The sequence below is a fragment of the Saimiri boliviensis genome, chromosome 16 (genome assembly GCF_048565385.1).
Source record: "Saimiri boliviensis isolate mSaiBol1 chromosome 16, mSaiBol1.pri, whole genome shotgun sequence".
Lineage (NCBI taxonomy): Eukaryota > Metazoa > Chordata > Mammalia > Primates > Cebidae > Saimiri > Saimiri boliviensis.
The window spans coordinates 34421229-34441451 of NC_133464.1; the positions used below are offsets into that span (position 1 = coordinate 34421229).

A 20223-nucleotide genomic window follows, 5' to 3' on the forward strand; every position below is an offset into this window, starting at 1 on the left:
AGCAAACACAATTTTGGCAAAAATGGGTTGTAACCTTGTTCAGGGGATGCCTTGGAGCACATCTTGTGTCTACAGATTCATGTACCTCCAAGAAACAATAAGCAAAAGAAGCAGCCCAACCAACAACTCTGTCAGGAGAGAAACTGCTTCCACAAGAGCTCAAGGAAATAGCTTCCTAAAAGGTCATTGTTTGTCCCTGGGCACAGAAGTCCTCCTCAACAATGGTCCTGGAGGAGCAGTGCTCCACAACAGGGCTGGCTGCTGGAAAGAGTCTCAGAGCTGGTTAGGGAGAACAGTGAGGGCTCAATCACAGCTTGATCAATCAGGCAAAAGGGTAGGAGCTCAGCCACTCCAAAAGTTGTGGAGGAATTGAATTCCCCAGTAAAAAGATACTATGCAGTGAGAAAAGAGTAATGGAGAAAATGGAGAAGTGTGAAAGAGATCTCAAAAGTTAAGTTCCATAGAAGTCTCCACAGATATCTTTTACTTTGTTTACTCACTGCTAAATGAGAATAGGAATGAGTTCTCCCTTCCCTCAACCAGATAGAAGCTAGAACAGCCAGAAGTGAGTCAAACAGCTACCTAGTAGGAAATTCTCTTTAAGAATTAAAAGTGTCCTTCTTCTCCTTTCTCTCTAAAATAGAAAAGTATTACTTGTAAAAATCAGAAAATAATAGGAAATAGGAAGAAGAAAGAAGAAAAGAGAGATGTACAGAGGATTAAGAGAAAGATGAATATCATTATTCACAAAACTAGAAAAAACAGTCCTAAAACTTATATGGAACCAAAAAAGAGCCCCAGAGTCAGAGCTAGACTAAGCAAAAGAACAAATCTGGAGGCATCACATTGTCTGACTTCAAACTATACTACAGGATTATAGTTGCCAAAACAGCATAGTACTGGCATAAAAATAGGCATGTAGACCAATGGACTAGAATAAAGAACCCAGAAATGAAGCCAAATACTTATGGCCAACTGATCTTTGACAAAGCAAACAAAAACATAAAGTGAAGAAAGGACACCCTATTTAACAAATGGCACTGGAATAATTGGCAAGTCACATGTAGGAGAATGAAACTGGATCCTGATCTTTCACCTTATACAAAAATAACTCAAGATGGATCAACATCTTAACATTAAGAACTGAAACCATAAAAACTCTAGAAGATAACACTGAAAAAACTCTTCTAGATATTGACTTAGGCAAAGAGTTCATGACCGAGAACCCAAAGGCAAATGCAACAAAAACAAAGATAAATAGATGGGACTTAAACTAAAAAAGTTCCACACAGCCAAAGAAATAATCAACAGAGTAAACAGACAACCACAGTGTAGGAGAAAATATTCGCAAACTTGCATCTGACAAAGGACTGATATCCAGAATCTACAAGGAACTCAAACAAATCAGCAAGAAAAAAAAATCTAAGAATCCCATCAAAAAGTAGGCAAAGGACATGAATAGACAATTCTCAAAAGAAGATACACAAATGGTCAAGAAACATATGAAAAAATGCTCATCATCACTAATCATTGGGAAAATGCAAATTAAAACCACCATGAGATACCACTTTACTCCTGCAAGAATGGCCATAATTTTAATAAATAAATAAATGTTGGCATGGATATGGTGAAAAGGGAACACTTTTATACTGCTGGTGGGAATGTAAAAAACAGTATGGAGATTCCTTAAAGAACTGAAAGCAGAACTACCATTTGATCCAGCCATCCCACTAATGGGTATCTGCCCTAAGGAAAAGAAGTCTTTATATGAAAAAGATACCTGCACACATATATTTATAGCAGCACAATTTGTAATTTCAAAAATATGGAACCAGCCTAAATGGCCACCAACCAATGAGTGGATAATGAAAATGTGGTATATCTAAATCATGGGATGCTACTCAGCCAAGAAAAGGAATGAGTTAATGACATTTGCAGCAACCTAGGTGGATACTATTATTATAAGTGAAGTAACCTAGGAATGGAAAACCAAATATCATATGTTCTCACTTGTAAGTGGGAGCTAAGCTATGAGGATGCAAAGGCATAAGAATGAGATAATGGACTTTGGGGACCCGAAGGTAGAGTGGGAGGGGGATAAGGGATAAAAGACCACACATTAGGTACAGTGTACACTCTTCAGTTGATCGGTGCACCAAAATCTCAGAAATCACCACTAAGGAACTTATCCATGTAATCAAAACCACCTGGTCCTCAAAAACTGTTGAAATAAAATTTGAAAAGAGAGAGAAAGATGAACAGAGTAAAGCGGGTGGAGGGAGAGAGAGAGAGAGAGAGAGAGAGAGAGAGAGAGAGAGAGGTTATATATCTTTAAAAAGAAAGCAATCAAATAGTTCCTTCCAGGAAAAGATTTCTGAGCACAGTGACTGTTAACTTCACTCAACTTGGATGAAGTAGAAGCTAACATTTTTAAATTGAGCTACTTTTTATTTATCCAGGATAAAAAAAATACAAGGAGTTAGAAGTCCATCCATTTGGCATGAGCTTCAATGTTCAATGACATATGTGTCCACCCAACTTTTTGATAATATTTTAGAGAAGGAAGCCAAGTGACAATACTATTTACCAGTCCCTTTGCTTATGCAATTTCAGTAAATTCTAGCAGTGATTTTTTTGACACAGCCATTATTATTTCTACTTCATATACAAAGAAACCAAAAATCAAGAGCTTGATTTAGTGAAAGTAGCACAGCTGGAAGAGCAAGGATTTGGACTCAGACCATATAGACTTGGAAACTGGGTAATCTCTTTATCCCCTTGCTACCTGTGGGCCTGACTATCTGAGTCAAGACCATCTCCAGGATTCATTTATTTTATGAACTCAAGCTTCATTCAACCTAATCAAGACCTTAAAATCTGGCAACCTCAGCTGTTTTAATGTTAACATTAGAACATTGTTAAGCTTAAGAAGAATATTGTTGGTTTTTGTTTTTCTGATATTTTTGGATCAACTTTTTTTTTTTTTTTTTTTTTTTTTACTTTTAAGTTCAGCAGTACAACTGCAGGTTTGTTACATAGGTAAACTTCTGTCATGGGGCTTTGCCATCAACATATTTCTTAGCCAGCTGCTAAGTTGCTAAATAATATGTTTGCTCAATTCAACCCCACCACTATACTTCAGTCACCCTTGCCCAGGTGGCCAGTGGTTCCATCTTGCCAAATACAGTTACTAAGGGAGTCCTTATCTCACTTAACATGCTTGATAACATTTGATAAACTGTTGGTTATTTCCACCATTTTGAAAGTCTTTATTCACTTGGTTTTCAGAACACTATATGGCATGGTTTTCCTTCTGCCTTAGCAAATGTTCGTCTACAGTCTCCTATGTGAGTAATTTCTCTTCCTGACCTCTAAACATTGTAGTACTCCAGGGCTCAGCTCCCTGCCTGTGTCTTTATCCACATCGACTCCCTAATTGGTTTTATCTGCTGCCACAGCACCAAGTGTAATCTATATGTACCAGTTGCCAGCTTTCCCATGAGCTCCAGATTTACATTTTGAACTTCCTAGGTACCTTCCAATAGATGTCTAATCGGCAGCTCAAAATCCACATATCCAAAACAAAACCTTTGATCTCCCCTCAATTTCTAGTCCTCCTTCAATCTTTCCAATTTGTGTAAATGGGACCACCATTTATTCAGGTGCATCAGCTAAAATTTCAGGAGTCATCTTCAAGTTCTTTTTTTATGACACACCATATTGAATTCAATTAAATTACTTCAGCTCAACCTTAAAAATATGTTTAGAATCCAAATGTTTCCAGCCTCTACTGCCATTGTCTTAATCTCAGATACCATCATCTCTCACATACATATTTGACTGCAGCAATGCCCATGCTCACCTCCAGCTTCCTCTCTTATAGTTTCAGAGTCTATTCCCAGCACGCTATGAATAAAATCCAACCCCTTGCCATGGCTTACAAGCTCCTACATGATCTTGCTCTGCTCTTCTCTATAATCTCTTGACCCTCCTCCCATTCTTCCCTCTCTTGTTTCCTTTCAGTAACAACCTTTTCCCATTTTCTGTCAAACTCACAAACCCATTTCTACCTCAGGGCCTTTGCATTGCTATTCTCTCTACCTTGACTTATCTTCCACCAAATTTCATAATTTATCCTCTTTTTTTTGTGAGATAGAGTCTCACTCTGTTGCCCAGGCTGGAGTGCAGTGGTACAATCTCAGCTTATCGCAACCTCTGCCTCCCAGGTTCAAGTGATTCTCCTGCCTCAGCCTCCCAAGTAGTTGGGATTACAGGCATGAACCACCACCCGGCTAATTTTAGTATATTTTCAGTAGAGACACGGTTTGACCATGTTGGCCAGGTTGGTCTCAAACTCCTGACCTCAAGTGATCTGCCTGCCTCACTCTCCTAAAGTGCTGGGGTTACAGGTGTAGCCACCATGCCTGGCCAATCCTCTCACTTCATTCACACCTTTCAAAGATATTTCCCTTCATCTTTGCCCTGCACTGCATGCTGTATGAGGGTTCACTGCATCTATCACTAATGTAATACATATTGTTTAGTTCATTACCTGTTCCCATAGGATGTAAGCTTCACACAGTCAAGGGCTTCGCTACCTTTGTTTCCAGTAGTATTTACAGTGTATAGAACATTGCCTGATACACATTAAGTCTCCAAAAGTATTTGTCAAGGGAAGAGACGAATCAATGTGTTAGTGTAGGAGAATATAGATAGCAAAAGGAAATTGGTGAGGGAGAACATCGCGTAAGTGGGCCAGACTAAATGACATTGGGCCTTACATATTATGATGAGTGGTTTGGATTCTACTTTAAATACAAGACAGCTGCATAGAATCTAAGAGTGCCACAGGAGAGTGAGTTCTAGAGATGTCTGGAGATCTGCCAGAGCATACAACAGAGAGGTCACACCTGCACCAGGATCTCTGCACAGGAAGGACAAGGTGTCTCAGGCTGCTGATCCAGGTCAGGGAGTGCTCTGAATACCTGGAGACTGCCTGGGCATGGAGTGGAGTGGGCCCTACTGCACCATGATCTATATCCATGAAGTGGGAGGTGGCTTAGGCTGCCAATTCAGACAAGTGGTTGCTCCAAATACCTGGATTTCTGCCTGGGGGTTGTGCAAAGAGGACCTGGCTGCACCATGATCTCAGGATAGCAGGCTGAGGCACCCAGCAATGACGCACATAGCCCAGTTCCAGGTCATCAGGCTGGCCCCAGCTGTAAGTCTCATGACCAAGGAGGAACTGCAGTCATGACAGCTCTCCTCCCACCTCAAGCTTGCAACAGGGAAAGCACAGTTCTAGCACCCACTGCTAAGGAGCTTTCCACAGGTCATGTCCACATGGCCACCCTGCCAGGCTGCCAAAGAATGGCGGACTTTGTATCCTACCCAAATTAAAAGTGGCATCCTCCTGTTGGTCCCAGGGCTGGGAAAATGCCTGCACTTTTTCCTATGTCTTACCCAGACAGCAGTTCCAAGCCTCTCCCCAAGCCAGCTCCTGGGATTGGGAGAAACAATGTGCTCTCCCTCAGCCTGAGTTGCTTAAATCCCCAGGGGAAAGGTGAGTCACAGAGGGAGGGTCTCTGCCTCTCTCACGTGCTGAGGCTTCACTCACTTTTATCAGCCAGGCACTGTCACAGGGGCTGTTTGCCTGCATTCTTCTCCCTGAGAAATGGGGCATCCTTCACAATTCCAGTGGATTCTCACTTTCATTCTTGAATTAAACTCATAGAATTAATCTTTATTCACTATCTTACTGTTTCCAAGTGGCTGAGTCATGCTAAAAGCCTTGAATCCACTATGTTGCGGGCGGGGGTGGGGGGACTTTTTATGTTGAAGCAAACCCCACACATTGCATCATTTCATCTACAGAGTTCGGTGTACATCTCTAAAATAAGTATTTCCAAACTTAGATTTAGAACCAACATATAGATACATATACATTTACCAAAGATCATGCTAATAGGTTGAGTTTGAATTTTCTATATACTTTTTGTTTAAATATATTTTAGAATGAGAGAATAAGCATCACAGTCAGGACCTGATGGCATTGGAAAGCCACTTGAAGATATCATCAAAATGCCTTTAGTTAATCAATTTAATAGTCAGGGTATTTAAGAGACTTTCTAAAGGTGAAGTTCTGGTTAGAAGTAGTCTAGACTAGTACGCAGGTCTATTGACTCCTAGAATCAGTGAGTTTCAAAGAAGCTTTATAAACTGTAAACTGTAGTAGAATATGCCACCTACTTTGCTGACTTAGTATTGTGTAACATCAGCTAAACTGGGACTATGCTTCCCAAAATATCCTTCCCTGCATGGTTTAAGTTAGAATTGACCACGAGAGGAACTGTGTGAGATGTATATGGTAGAGGAAAAGCAGCAGTCATGCTCACACTGGGAAGACCAGTTGAGAGTCAGGCACTGTTGTAGTTCACATCGTGCAGATTGTCCCAGATCAGCTGAGTCACCTTGCTGTCATGGGGCAGTATCCAGGCCTCAGTATCCAGCTCCTACAAGACCTTCTTCTTTAGCTTCTCAGTGGCAGCAGGTACCAGCTCTTTTGCAGTCACTCACATCTTCCAAGCAGAAAACTTGGGAGCAGTTAGAGATCACCATGAGTCCCAGTGAGAGACAGACACAGGTTCTAGTTTCTCCTCATGAGTTCTAGTTTGTTCTTGATCTCCTGTGCTTCATGCTCTTCTTCCCTTTAAAACTTCTCCCCCAGCTGACTTAGACCAGCACTACAAATACCAAACTTACATAATAACCTACCCAGCTCCTGGAATTGCAGAAAGTAAGTCCCTATAATAAAGCCCCTTTATTACTTAACGTGGTTCCGCTTCTATGATTGAATTCTTGCTGATAAACCTGCATGACTAATTGTACTGAAATCAGTTACAGATGTATGTAGAAACATTTCAAAAGTATTGTCTACCAGTTTATATATATATATTTTTTTTTTGAGACAGAGTTTTGCTCTTGTTACCCAGGCTGGAGTGCAATGGCGCTATCTCGGCTCACCGCAACCTCCGCCTCCTGGGTTCAGGCAATTCTCCTGCCTCAGCCCCCTGAGTAGCTGGGATTACAGGCACGCACCACCATGCCCAGCTATTTTTTTTGTATTTTTAGTAGAGACGGGGTTTCAGCATGTTGACCAAGATGGTCTCGATCTCTTGACCTTGTGATCCACCCGCCTCGGCCTCCCAAAGTGCTGGGATTACAGGCTTGAGCCACCGCGCCCGGCCAGTTTATATCTTAGTAGTTTGTTAAGAGCATGTATTTCTGAAAATCCATAAGTGATGTCACTGAAACGCATATGTAACCTCAATTTGCATATTTTAAGCTTTTCATGGCCTGCTCATCTCCATTATTTACTTTGATAAACTTGTAGAAATATACAAGTATTTAGCAGAGAATGTTGTCGGGGGCTTCTCATTAACAAAATAATTGTGAAAAGCTTTATGGTATAAAAAGTAGAGGAACAATTTTTTAACATTCTATAACAGTAGAGATGTTCAATGGAGTTTCTTATTTGTCCATCAAGACATGGCAGGCCCTTTTCAATATCAGTTTAGGGGCTTTCTTGAAGGTCCATATGAAATGTGAGTCTAGATGGACAGGGTATGCCTAAAGATCTAATAGAGATGAGACACTTCCTGAAATATGAATGAATGATGGAAGCAGAAGTAGAGAAAACTAGGCACTGCTTCATTAATTCCTTCAATCTTTTGTCTAAAAATATTTATTGAGACCATACTACTATTCTGTGAAAATAAAGTAGTGAACAAGACAAATGACATTCTGCCTCCATTGGAAGTATTCTCATTGGGATATAGACATAAATAAATTAATAAATGGATGAACAGAGAAAATAAAATAAAAAAACATAAAAACACATAACTCTGTAGAGTCATAAGTACTAATGAAGACAATAAATAGAGTAACAGAGTAGAGAGTAAGTGGGCCTTGGGGTGCTAAGTTCAGCTAGTATGGTCAGGAAGACTTCTCTGAGGAGGTAATATTTGCACTAAGACACAGATGATAAGATTGAGTTTGCCACACAAAGATCCTGGGGAAGAGAATTCCAGACAGAAGGACGAACAAATGCAAAATCCCTAAGATGCAAGTGATTCAACCTTGGCACACCAGTGTGGCAAAAATATGGTGCAGAGAGGCAGGCACAGGACAGATTGTACAGGGCCTCATGAGCCCAAATAATTGCTATGGTTACAAGACATTTTAATCAGGGAAGAGGCCAGGCACAGTGGCTCAAGCCTGTGATCAGGAATGTGGGGAGGTCAAGACAGGAGACTGCCTGAGGCCAGGAGTTAAGAGGCCAGCCTGGGTAACATAGCAAAACCCCGTCTGTACACCTCCCAACCCCAAAACACAGAAAAAAAGAAAATTAGCCAGGCATGGTGCCATGTGCCTGTAGTCCAGCTACTAAGGAGGTTGAGGCAGGAGGATTACTTGGGCCTGGGAGTTGGAGGCTGCAGTGAGCTATAGTAGCGTGACTGTATTCTATCTTGGGTGACAGGGCAAGATCCTGTCTCTTTTAAAAAAAGAAAAATTTAAAAATTAATTAATCAGGGAAGAAATATAATCTGACTTATGTGTTGCAGGATCAGTCTGGCTTAGAGGGTCAAGAGTGGGAGGAGTAAGACCAGCCACAGAATTAGCCATCTTGAAGGCATCTTCCTTGAAGGATGAATCTTTACAAGCATTATAAAGGACTAGATCTCAGAGGACTTTCGGGAATGGTTAGCTTTTTCTCAGGGTTGTCTAAACAAAAAGCAAGGTAACTATATGTAGACATTTGACTAAATAGTAGCTGCTGGGTTGCCCCTACCCTCATATACTGCTGGGTAATAATGGGGAATCAATGCTGTGTTTCGATAAATGAATTTGGCAGTGTAAGTGGGCATTCCCTCATATGAGGACTCTGGTGAGCACCTGGGAGGTCTGGAATGTTATTGCAAGGCCACAGGCTCCAGTGGATACAGGAATCACTGCTGGTGGGAATTATCAGTCCCCCTTTACTCCATGATAGTAGGGTTCAGATCTCTTACCATGCTCTTCCCTGCAGGGCACTGAGAAAGCTGTCAGAAACTCATATGAGGAACTGAGTTCACAGGCAAGATGCTTAATCGTTAAATATCTTAGTTTGACTGGTTTATCTCTTAACACACTTGTTCACTTACACTGTTTATTTCAAATGGTTGAAGCTCACATTTCATAGCTTAGGGAGACTGTGGACAAAATCCTTATGTTTTTATTTGAAAGGTTTAACTAGCCTTCAACAATAAGCAGTCAGAGAAAGAGAAGCAAGCATGGATTTTTAGAGAATGAGCCAGAGAGGCCAACTCAGCTGCAAGGTTGGGTTTTGCTGTAATGGCCAGCAGCTTAAAGCGCAGTCTCTGACAATAGATTGAGGCTGCTTTAACTGCTCAGAAGTCCGAGCTGATGAGTTTGTCTGAAGGCAAATGTAAATGTAGCTATGGTCCAGGCTGATTTAACAGCTAAGAGGTCTGAGTTCTCCCAGATCCTTACACGGTGGAATCATGGTCCTGGAGAGCTGTGACTGAGGAAGGGAGAAAAGGTGTATAACTGGGACATGGTATTAGCAGGTATAAGAGCAGGTAGGGCTTAAAAAGAGGTCACAGTCCTAGCCATGTAGATCATGCTTGAGGTTTTATCCCCATAGTGGAAGTAGAGAACAATCTGGACCTTAGGCCAACCAAATTCTAGCATCACTTCAGGAACCACCTGCTGATGGGAATAAAGCCGAGTTGGTCAGGATTGACTAAGGAGCCAAGTAAGACTCAGCTGACAGCTGAAATTCTGCAGTTCCTGAAGCTGAATAAGATATGTCCAAGAGCAACCTCTCCAGTGGGTAGACTGACACTAGTTCCTATAGAAAGTATCTGTTTTATTCATTATCACGTATTTTCCTTCAGCTTTTCTGTGTGAACTCTTGCCTGCTCATCATGACGTATTTGACAGAATAGGCTGATAAGATGCAGGACTTTAAGTAGTGAGATATCAAGTACTGACTAAAAAGCTGACACAATTACTGAGATGAGACTTTGGGTTCTATCCATTTCTCTTAGGTGCCACTTAGCTTCCAAACTGAACAGTGATTAAATATCAATTTGTGTTTATGGTCAAAGCGTTTGTTTCAAAACTTACATTGTGTATAAGTTCAGGGACTGGCAAACTTTCTGTAAAAAGCCACATAGAAGGTATTTTAGGCTTTGCGCTCCATAAATCTCTGTTGCAACTACTCTTCGCAGATGTAGACAGCATGTGAATGGATGAGCACGGCTATGTTGCCTTAAAACTTTTTTAACAAAATCAGGTAATGGGCTGGATTTGGTCCATGGGCTGTAATTTGCTGATAATTCCTCTCATCATAATTTGCTACCTACTATCAACAAAGAGGTTGGTTGATGTCTTCAATTTCTCTGCATCCTTTTTTTTCTACTTACAATGTTATTTTGTATTTTTTTTCTAAGTTCCATTTTCTGTTATCTAAATTTTTTCATTGATATTAAATAGTTATAAATATTTGGGGAACATGTGATAATTTGATACATTTATATAATGTGGAAAGATCAAATCGAGGTAATTAGGATATTCATCCAGTTAAATATTTATCTTTTCTTTATGCTAAGAACATTTAAATTATTCTATGTTGGCTCTTTTTAAATGTACAAAAGATTATTGTTAACTATAGCCACGCTACTTACTGATCTGTCCAACACTCGTTCTCATTCCATTAATCAGCATCTCTTCTCTGCATTCTTTAGAATTCTTTTTTTTTTTCTTTTTTTTTTTGGTGAGGTAGCTAGGCCTAGCATGAAACATCGGCTTGACCACCACTCAGCAGCCTGAGAAAGCTGTAAAATTTGTTATCATATCCAGAGCTTTTTCTTTATGCATTGGAAGCAATCAAACTATTGGCTATGAATCAAAAGATGATTGTTATTTACTATCTTATTCTAATTTACTAAATAGGAGGTGAATGGCAGAGAGATCTCTGCAGAGTGAGAAAACAATCAGCATGTGCTCTCCAGTGCTCTCCTTTTTCATATCACCTGTGATATGAAAAATCAATCCTGTTGGAACAGAGCTTAGCATGTGTACTTGTCTTCTCTTGCCTAGAGAGGATGACTAACTTGGACCCATGAGCACAGATAGAGAGGAATGAAAGGAAAACTTCTAGTGCTCCTGAATCACTTTGACACAGCTCTTACCGCGTCTTTCCACAGAGAACCCTCAAAACACTCATTTATAGACAGAAGCCTTGCAAAGCCTCAGAAATGTTGTGGCAGGCACTGAGAGAAAATGTGCTCAGGCTCTGTCACAGTCAGGAGTACTGAATGTAAGTTCCTTTCAGTAAAATCCAACAGATAATACACTGTCATTGTTCTCAACGTTTATCGATCCAATAATGGGCCCAATGCAATCCAGATTCATCTATCTCAGCAGGATTTCCCAGGTCATCTTTCTTGGAACAAAACCCTTCTGGTTCCGCACTGAAAAGAACAAAACCATCACGATTAGGCAGAGTGGCGCTGGTAGGTGATTTGAATGGGATTCCCAGGACCCCAGTGAGGCAACACGAGGGAATCCATGTGAACCTGCTGTTCTTCTGAACAGCTCAAAGTTTTGTTATTGATATTTTTAGCTATCTTTGTGTTCCTAGGACTTGGTGGAATGCACTAGATTGGTACAAGATGATCAAAGACAATTCTTTCCTTCGAAGAGCTCCCATTTGGGAGAAAATAAAAACCTCCTGGTAGCCAAAGACTTGTATTTGTTTGCATTTCTTCTCCTTCCTGCAGCCTCTCCTTCCCTCTAATGATTTAACAGAGGCACAGCTTGGGATGGCACAATTTAATAAAATAGAGTGCCTGTTTGAAAAGGCTAGGAACAAATGAGCTGAGTCTTTTGACAACCACTCTTACGTGAGACATAATTTTTAGATGCTTACATTTCTGTCTCCTTCATTTTATTTTTACATTTCAAAACCACCAAAAACATAAGCTATAATAAAACAGACATCTGTGTACTCTTACAAAAATTCAATAAATTTTAATAACATATCTCCCCATTGACTTCAGAATTTAAAAAAAATATATATATATAGTTGCAACTATAAACCCAATCCCTCATCTCCCCCTCTGACTCCCTGAAAAATCATTATTCTAAATTTGATATTTTGTTTTCTTGTATTTTTAAGTTGTATTATAATTGCATATGGTTCATATGATTTTTTATTTCATTTTGATATTCACATTTGCATTAAATGCTATCATTTGGAACATATCCTTTGTCACTTGTTTTCTTCATTTAGAATTATGTTTACAAGATTTTTCCATGTTCCACATAATTTAGCTCATTTAGTTTAATTATCACATGGCCTTTCACTATGTACCATGGTTTCTTTACCTATATTCCTATTGATTCTCATTTGGTTTATTTCCTATTTTTTACTATTATAAAAAATGCTTTCTGTATGTACTTGGATCTTTTCATACATTATACATATGCTTTGCATTTTAGGTACTTATTTTGATACTCTCTTCTTTGGGAGTACCCAGTATTAAGCTCCCACTTTTATGCAAGACCATGCAATATTTTATTTTCTGTTTCTGCATTAATTCACTTAGAATAATGGCTTCTAGCTGCAACCCTGCTGTGCAAAAGCCATGATTTTATTGTGTTTTATGGCTGCATAGTATTCCACGGTGTATATTTTTTTTCATTCAATCCACCATTGATGGGCACTTGGCTTGATTTCCCATTTTCACCTATTGTGAATAGCACTGTGATAAACATATGGGTGCATGTGTCCTTTTGGCAGAGCAATTTATTTTCCTTTGGATATATACCCAGTAATGGGAATGCTCAGTCAAATGGTAGTTCAACACATGGTTCTTTGAGAAATCTCTAAAACACTGTCCACAGAGGCTAAACTAATTTATATTCCCATCAACAGTGTTATAAGCATTTCCTTTTCCCTGCAGCCTCATTGGCCGGCATATACTATTTTGTGACTTTTGCATCTGTTCTTACTGGTATGAGATGTTATCTCATGGTTTCAATTTGCATTTCTCTGAGGATTAGTGATCATGAGAGCTTTTTCTTGTTTCTCGGCCACTTACACATCTTTTTTTGAAAAGTGTCTGTCCATTTCTTTGCCCAGTTTTCAATAGGGTTGTTTTTGCTTGCTGATTTGTTTAAGTTCCTTACAGATTCTGGATATTAGACCTTATTTGAATGCATAGCTTGTGAATATTTTCTCCCAATCTTTAGGCTGTCTGTTTACATCTTTGATAGCTTCTCTTGCTCTGTAGAAGCCCTTTAGCTTAATTAGGATCTACTTATCAATTAAAAAAATTATTTTTAAAGAGAAATGTTCAACTCATCCCTTGTACTCATGTGTACGTAGGCACTCAAAATGAACAACCTTCCTCGAACATTTGTTCTGAATTACAAAAACTTTTGTGTTTTCATCAGCTGCAGTATCCTCTACGGAAAAGCAACTCAGCTTTCATCTGTTAGCTATCCGAGAGTTCTTATTCTCTCAGGGTTTGCTATTTCACAACCAAAGGAAGAATATCTGTTTTCACAAGAGAGAAGCTATCCAAGTTCTAAAATGTGGCTCATTTCTGGTGTTTAGTAATAAGAGAGATTTTGAAGTCATCTCCAAACTGTGATTTAAAATGGTCGATTCTGGGATTTTAAAATACAGAAACTTGCCATTCTGTGTTTCTGGCCTGTAAAATCCTAAACTGCCTTTCTCTATACATAGTCCTATTTCCTTTTCAAGCACTGAAATGACAGTCTTGCTACTGGAGTTGCTCAGGCACTTAAGCACAGCAACCCTGTTGACAAAGGTCACTTCTGGGAAAGAAGTAATAATGAGCTTGGTCCAGCTGGGCTGCTAAAAGCCAGTCCCTTAGCAGCAGGGGAGATGAGTGTTTGGAGTTGCCTCTTAAGGTTAAGGGACCTGGGAGCATGTGTGAGAAGGGAGGAATGTGGTCCTGAATAGTTATAATGACTTTCTAAGAAGGATGTGGGGTTTTTATAATGAGATTTTTTTAAAGAAGGAAAAAAGGAGCATGTATTTTGGAGTAAAGCTCAAACCAGGAGTGAAGAGCTCTAGCAAAGTTGTATTTGAGGCTTTGTCCACCAGGGAGTGTGTTAATCCTTCTCTCATTCAGAATATGGGGCTCCTTCTCTTCAAATTTCACTCAGGGTTCAAGCCAAGCCCATTCTACAGAGTGCACATTTTCTCTGCTTTTCCAATGCCATTCTACTGAGTCCACAATTCCTCCCATACTCAAGTAGCCAACATGTATTGTCCCATCCTGGTGGTCCCAGAAACCAGAATAAATCTCACGCCAAGCTAAAAGCCTGTCACCTGCTCCTTCCAGAACCAAAGCATTAGGCTATATTTGCAAGCCATACCCCTCTAGACCTCTTTAGATCCTACATGTGTCTATCATCAATTTAAATTTCCCATTTCTGTTCCTTGAATTCATCTCACTCTATGTTGAATACTTCTCCTCTCCAAACATGCTCTGTTGGACACTTCTCCTCTCCACCCCACTACCACCACCACCGTACTGGCCTCCTTCTACCTGTATTGGTCCTATATCAGAACTATAATGTCCACTGACAGCTTGTCTATTATATCAAGTACTTTTTCTATCAACTCAAGGTCAAAAGCAGCACCAGCAGTTACTTATGATTTAATTAATACAAAAAGTTTTGTTTCATGTCACCTAGATATCAGTTACCATGACAGATTCTAGGAAGAGGACACAGCCCTGGTCTTGAAGAGATACAGTCTACTGGGGGAGACAGACAAATCTATAGGCCTCTACCATGCCGAGGTGCTATAAGACATAGCAGTCACAGGCAAGACATCCCCAAAGAGGTGTCAGGTGACTCTGGAAGTAGGGAAGGGAGACAAGAAAAGGGTTGTGGGAACAGCATTTTGAGCAGAGCAAGCAACAAATGCAGAGGACCAAAGGCAAGAGAAGGCAGATCAAGTGTCAACACTCTCTAAGTGGCCCATGGGTAAAAAGAAAAAATATGAAATTCACATAGGCAGCTCTACTGAACACACTTCAGGCCCTTTAAAAATGTAGAAACACGGCCAGGAGCAGTGGTTCGTACCTGTAATTCTAGCACTTTGGGAGGCCAAGGCAAGTGGATCGCCTGAGGTAGGAGTTCAAGACCAGCCTGGCCAACATGGTGAAACCCCATCTCTACTAAAAATACAAAAATTAGCCAGGCGTGGTGGTGGGCACCTCTTATCCCAGCTACTTGGGAGGCTGAGGTAGAAGAATCGCTTCAAGCCGGGGGGCAGAGGTCATGCCACTTCACTCTGAGATTGTGCCACTTCACTCCAGCCTGGGCAAAAGAGAGAAACTCCATCTCAAAAAAAAAGAAAGAAAGAAAGAAAAAGTATAGAAATATGATCCAGTCAACCCAATGTCTCCCAAAATATAATCATCTGAAGCAAGTACACGCTTAGGGCCAGTATTACAACCTGTGAAAATAGGGGCCTAAGTAAAACAAAGGGCAGGAAATTTGCTCCAAGTCTAACTCGACTATGTGGACCCTCCCAACTATTTTCTGTTGATTAGTCACAGAGTTGTATCAGCCCAGACCATAATTTTAGGGTCCAGAACAGAGGTAACAGATTCAATATACTCCATTTCCTTCTCTAGTCATACTTAGATTTAAGCCTAGAAAGGCTTAACAGTGTAAGAATATTAGATTAGACAGCTTGATTTTGTTGCATCTGTGGGTCAGCAAAAGCCTCTCTCAAGCACCTGAGAGTCTGAAGAGAACATGTTGACTCATCTGCAGAGCAGGACTTCCTCTTGCACAATGGTCAAGAGAGTCCTATTTGTTCATAAAAGAGGTGCTGAGAGAGCCACCAGTTGGCATCTGCAGCAGGAGGTCAGGAAGTCAACGTCAGTGTGGAGATTCAGAGAGGGGCTTTACAACAACTCTGAGTCAGCATAAAATATTTATGATTGCCCTGGCCTCAGCGCTCATGGTTATTGGGTCTTACCTGGACCACGCATGCAAGAGTATAAGCCAGAGAGGGTTGGACAAGACCAAGAAGAAAAATGCAAGCAGAAAGAAAGAAGCAAGGAATAAAAGAATTCAACTAACCTTCTTGGATCAGACAAAAAAAAATGAAACATAGCACTTACAGTTTTGACAGGACTAATTCTCAAATTGCCAACCATAAGCCAATTTTTGCTTAGATTAATACACTATAAGTAATTTACTTACCAGAATTCCTAGTCACTAGAAAACGTTTGACCATTTCAGTCTCAAATATACCTAGAGCAGATGCTGCCCTCCTGAGGACTATAGTGATATTGCTGATTGTCTTGTAACAGTTTTAAATAAACTGAAGATTACCCAGTTGTGTACCCATCTGCACCTATAATTTAGTCCATATCGATTTAATCAGAAATATTTTTTGCATAAATATATTTTAGTGTTTTTTTCTGTAAAGAAATGTGTTTCCAGATTACCAATTAAAACATGTGTCCATTAAGACTGTTTTTCCTATCATGAATCATAAAATCCATTTTGTGACATCTATTTCATTGAGTTATAATCAGAATTTTTTAAAACAAGATATAAAATAGAACAGAAAAGAGTAAGTCAGAAACATCAGAAGGTGTCCCACAGACCCTTAACCTGACTTGTTTTCAGCAGGATATGGTCATTGTGAAGTATAAGGAATATAGACTTGACTGATGGGATAATGTGAATGCATGCCTTAGCTAGGAAGTGTCATGTGATCCTTTCCTCACTAGTACCTCATTTGATTTGCACTTTGGGAGGTGCAGGTGGTAGGATCACTTGAGGTCAGAAGTTCAAGACCAACCTGGGTAACACAGCCAGATGCTGTCTCTACAAAAAAATAATGATAATAATAATTACCTGGTTATGATGGAGTCTGCCTTTAGTCCCAGCCACTCAAAAGGCTTAGGCAGGTCGATCACTTGAGGCCAGGAGATTGAGGCTGCAGTGAGCCACAATTGTACCACTGTACTCCAGGCTGGGGTGACAGAGCAAGATCCTGTCTCTAAAAAAAAAAAATAATAAATGGAAAAAAATAATTAAAAACATTCCACCTTAAAAAAGGTAATTAGTGCACTGAGCCTGGCTAACATAGAATTAAATATCATTCTTGCCTTGACCTCTTTCCTCAAAGAGATCTAGTTCCCCACTTGTTCTTTGCATGAGCTAGAGGCTCTCTCCAAATTAGTTCCTGCCCAGCCTTCAGCTTTGTTTCTTACAGCACTTTCTTATGCCCTACAATGCAGCTAAATTACACCAATCCTTGACTGACCTAGCAATGTAACATATGTTCTTTGCACACACCATTCCCTTGTACATACGGCTCTCTCTGCGAGGAATGCCCGCTAGCCTAGTGCCTGCTTCCACCCTTGGTTCTCTTTAATTTATTCTCATATGAAGGTAGAGTAAGTTTTTAATTTAACTCCCTTCTTTTTGGTTAAAATCCTGGGTTCAAATCCAACTTCTGCTACGTAAGAGCTCTGTGTCCTAGTATAAGTTAACCTTTCTGCCCGAGTCTCCCCATCTTTAAAATGGAGATAATATTACTTCCATGAGGCTGTGTGAGGGTCACATAAGTAAAATGTCCTAAAGAGCTAAACAGAGTATCTGGCACAAAGAAAGAACATTATGAGTGCTGGTATTATTAAGAAATCGTGGCCAGGCACAGTGGCTCACACCTGTAATCCAAGCACTTTGGAGGCCAAGGTGGGTGGATCACCTGAGGCGAGTGGATCACCAGCCCGACCAACATGGTGAAACCCCGTCTTAAAAAAAAAAAAAAGAAAAAGAAATCATGACCAGGCGTGGTGGCTCACACCTGTAATCCCAGCACTATGGGAGGCTGAGGCAGGCAAATCATGAGATTAGGAGATTGAGGCCGTCCTGGCTAATGAACACAGTGAAACCTTGTCTCTACTGAAAAAAAAAAAGTACAAAAACTAACTGGGCATCGTGGCACGCAACTGTAGTCCCAGCTACTTGGGAGGCTAAGACAGGAGAATCACTTGAACCCAGAGGCAGAGGTTACAGTGAGCCAAGGTTGTGCCACTGTTCTCCATCCTGGGCAACAGAGCAAGACTCCATCTCAAAAATAATAATAATAATAATAAAATAGAAAAAAAGAAATGATTTCCCATTGAATTTGGAATAAAATTCAAAGAGCTTCATGTAGCCTTGAGGTTCCACAGGATTTTTTCTCTGCTTCTCCCTTCAACTCAGCTCTTACCTCTTTCCCCTTAGCCAGGCTGGCTTCGTGGGTATGCCACCTACCCAGTACGCAGGGCCCATGCCTGCAGAGTCCCAGACTTGGTTTAATACTCCACTGTCACCATCCTGAAATTCTTAATTTGTTTTCAACAAGGGGCCCTGCCTTTTCATCTTGTGCTAGGTTCCAAAAACGATGTAGCCAGTCTTGACACTGCCACACTGAGGTCCCACCATCCCAGCCTTCTGTTGATCCTTCAAACACCCCCAAAATCTTCCCCATCTGTGCCTGGAAAAATCTTTCTCCTTCTGTTCACTTGAACTCATGTACATTTTCAGCTTAAATATCCTCTTCTCAGAAGAGGAGGTCCCAAGAATGATTATTTAAATGGGATATCTTCAGAGAATCCCTATTTAAATAATCCTTTTTTTTTTCATCCTCTCATTCCCTACCATTCTATATCTCAGCCCTTACTTTTTCCTTTATTGGAAGGAAACAGTATTTTGCTTATTTGATTTGAATCTTTCTCACTAGAATCAGGAATGTAACTTCCATAAGGATAGGAATCATGCCTGAGACTAATTGGCTATTACATCCTCAGCATCTAGCACAAAACCTGACAAATAGTAGACCCTCAATAAAGTTGTTGAATGGATAAACTCAGAGCCTAGTTTAAAATAAAATAATAACACTTAAGTTACCTGAAAAACCTTCTGATCCCATCAAAGTTGATCATTCCCTCTGTCCCCAAAATACTCTATGTACCTTTTCTGTCTTTCGTCGATACAATGCTGCATTGTTTATATGACTGTTTTCTCTGAATTCCAGACAGCCCAAACTTCTGTATATGATCTCTTCTCCCCTGTCCCAGGCTGACACTTTAATTACACATACACAGATTAGGTATAACACTAGAGGCCCTTATACTGCCTAGAAGAATGATGAAGGTAAAGATTAATGCAGATGCAAATAGCAATTTCTTGAGTAAATACCAAAAGAATAGCAAAAAACAATTAGTGTACAATTTCAAACTAGTAGGAAATTAAAACAGAATGATAAAGCAACTAAAGTGAGACTAACATGGAAATCAAAGGAACAAATACAACAAACAGAAAGCTCATTAAAAGGTGAAGATTGCAATATAAACATATCAGTAATTATTTAAATACTAATGGTTTAAATGCTGAAGTTGAGTCAACAATTTTCATACTAGATTTTTAAAAAATCAACAAACTATATGATGCTTAATATATGAATTCTAAATTGAAAGTAAAACATTTAAAATATACATTATATAAGCACTAAAATAAACCTGACGTATTTAAAATTTAAAGTCCTTAACATAGCCTTTAAATCAGAAAGCAGATTTCAAGACGTTAAAAAAAGATAAAGGATAGTTCCATTGATAATAGGTCTACTTTGCCAGGAACATAAAACATATTAAATATGTATACACCAAAATCATATGGCCTCAAAAAACATAAAACAAATTTGACAGAACTATATGGGTAAACAGATACATTTGCCACTAAAGAGACAGGTTTTATCTTAACATTCTTCGAAATAGAATGAGTATATACAACATCAAATTGTAAAACATGACTCGATCTGAATTCTAATTCCTGAAGGCTTCTCCAGAGATTTATCACATATTTAAGGGAAAAATAATTCCAATATCACACAAATTCTTCCTGATAGAAAAAGATAAAATATCCCCAACTCACTCTGTGATATTAACACTATTGTCATTCCAAAGCTTAATAGAGACAGTTTTTAAAAATTATAGACTCATTTTATTCATAAAATTGGACAAAAATCCTAAGTATTAGAAAGTCAAATACATCTCTTTTAAAAAAACACACTTATGACTAAATTGAGTTTATTTT

The 20223-nt window shown here is 39.6% G+C and overlaps 1 protein-coding gene across 4 annotated transcripts in view; it reads right to left on the bottom strand.

Moving 5' to 3' along the window:
* Positions 1 to 670: 670 nt before the first annotated feature.
* Positions 671 to 20223, bottom strand: part of SLAIN1 (SLAIN motif family member 1) — an 89975-nt gene continuing 70422 nt past the window's right edge. For 2 of the 4 annotated variants that reach the window (XR_012514342.1, XR_012514339.1), the window contains one exon: positions 671 to 19267. The gene's annotated coding sequence lies outside the window, so the exon portion shown is untranslated. The remainder of the gene's footprint in view (positions 19268 to 20223) is intronic. The other 2 variants (XR_012514340.1, XR_012514341.1) reach the window with 2 other exon arrangements.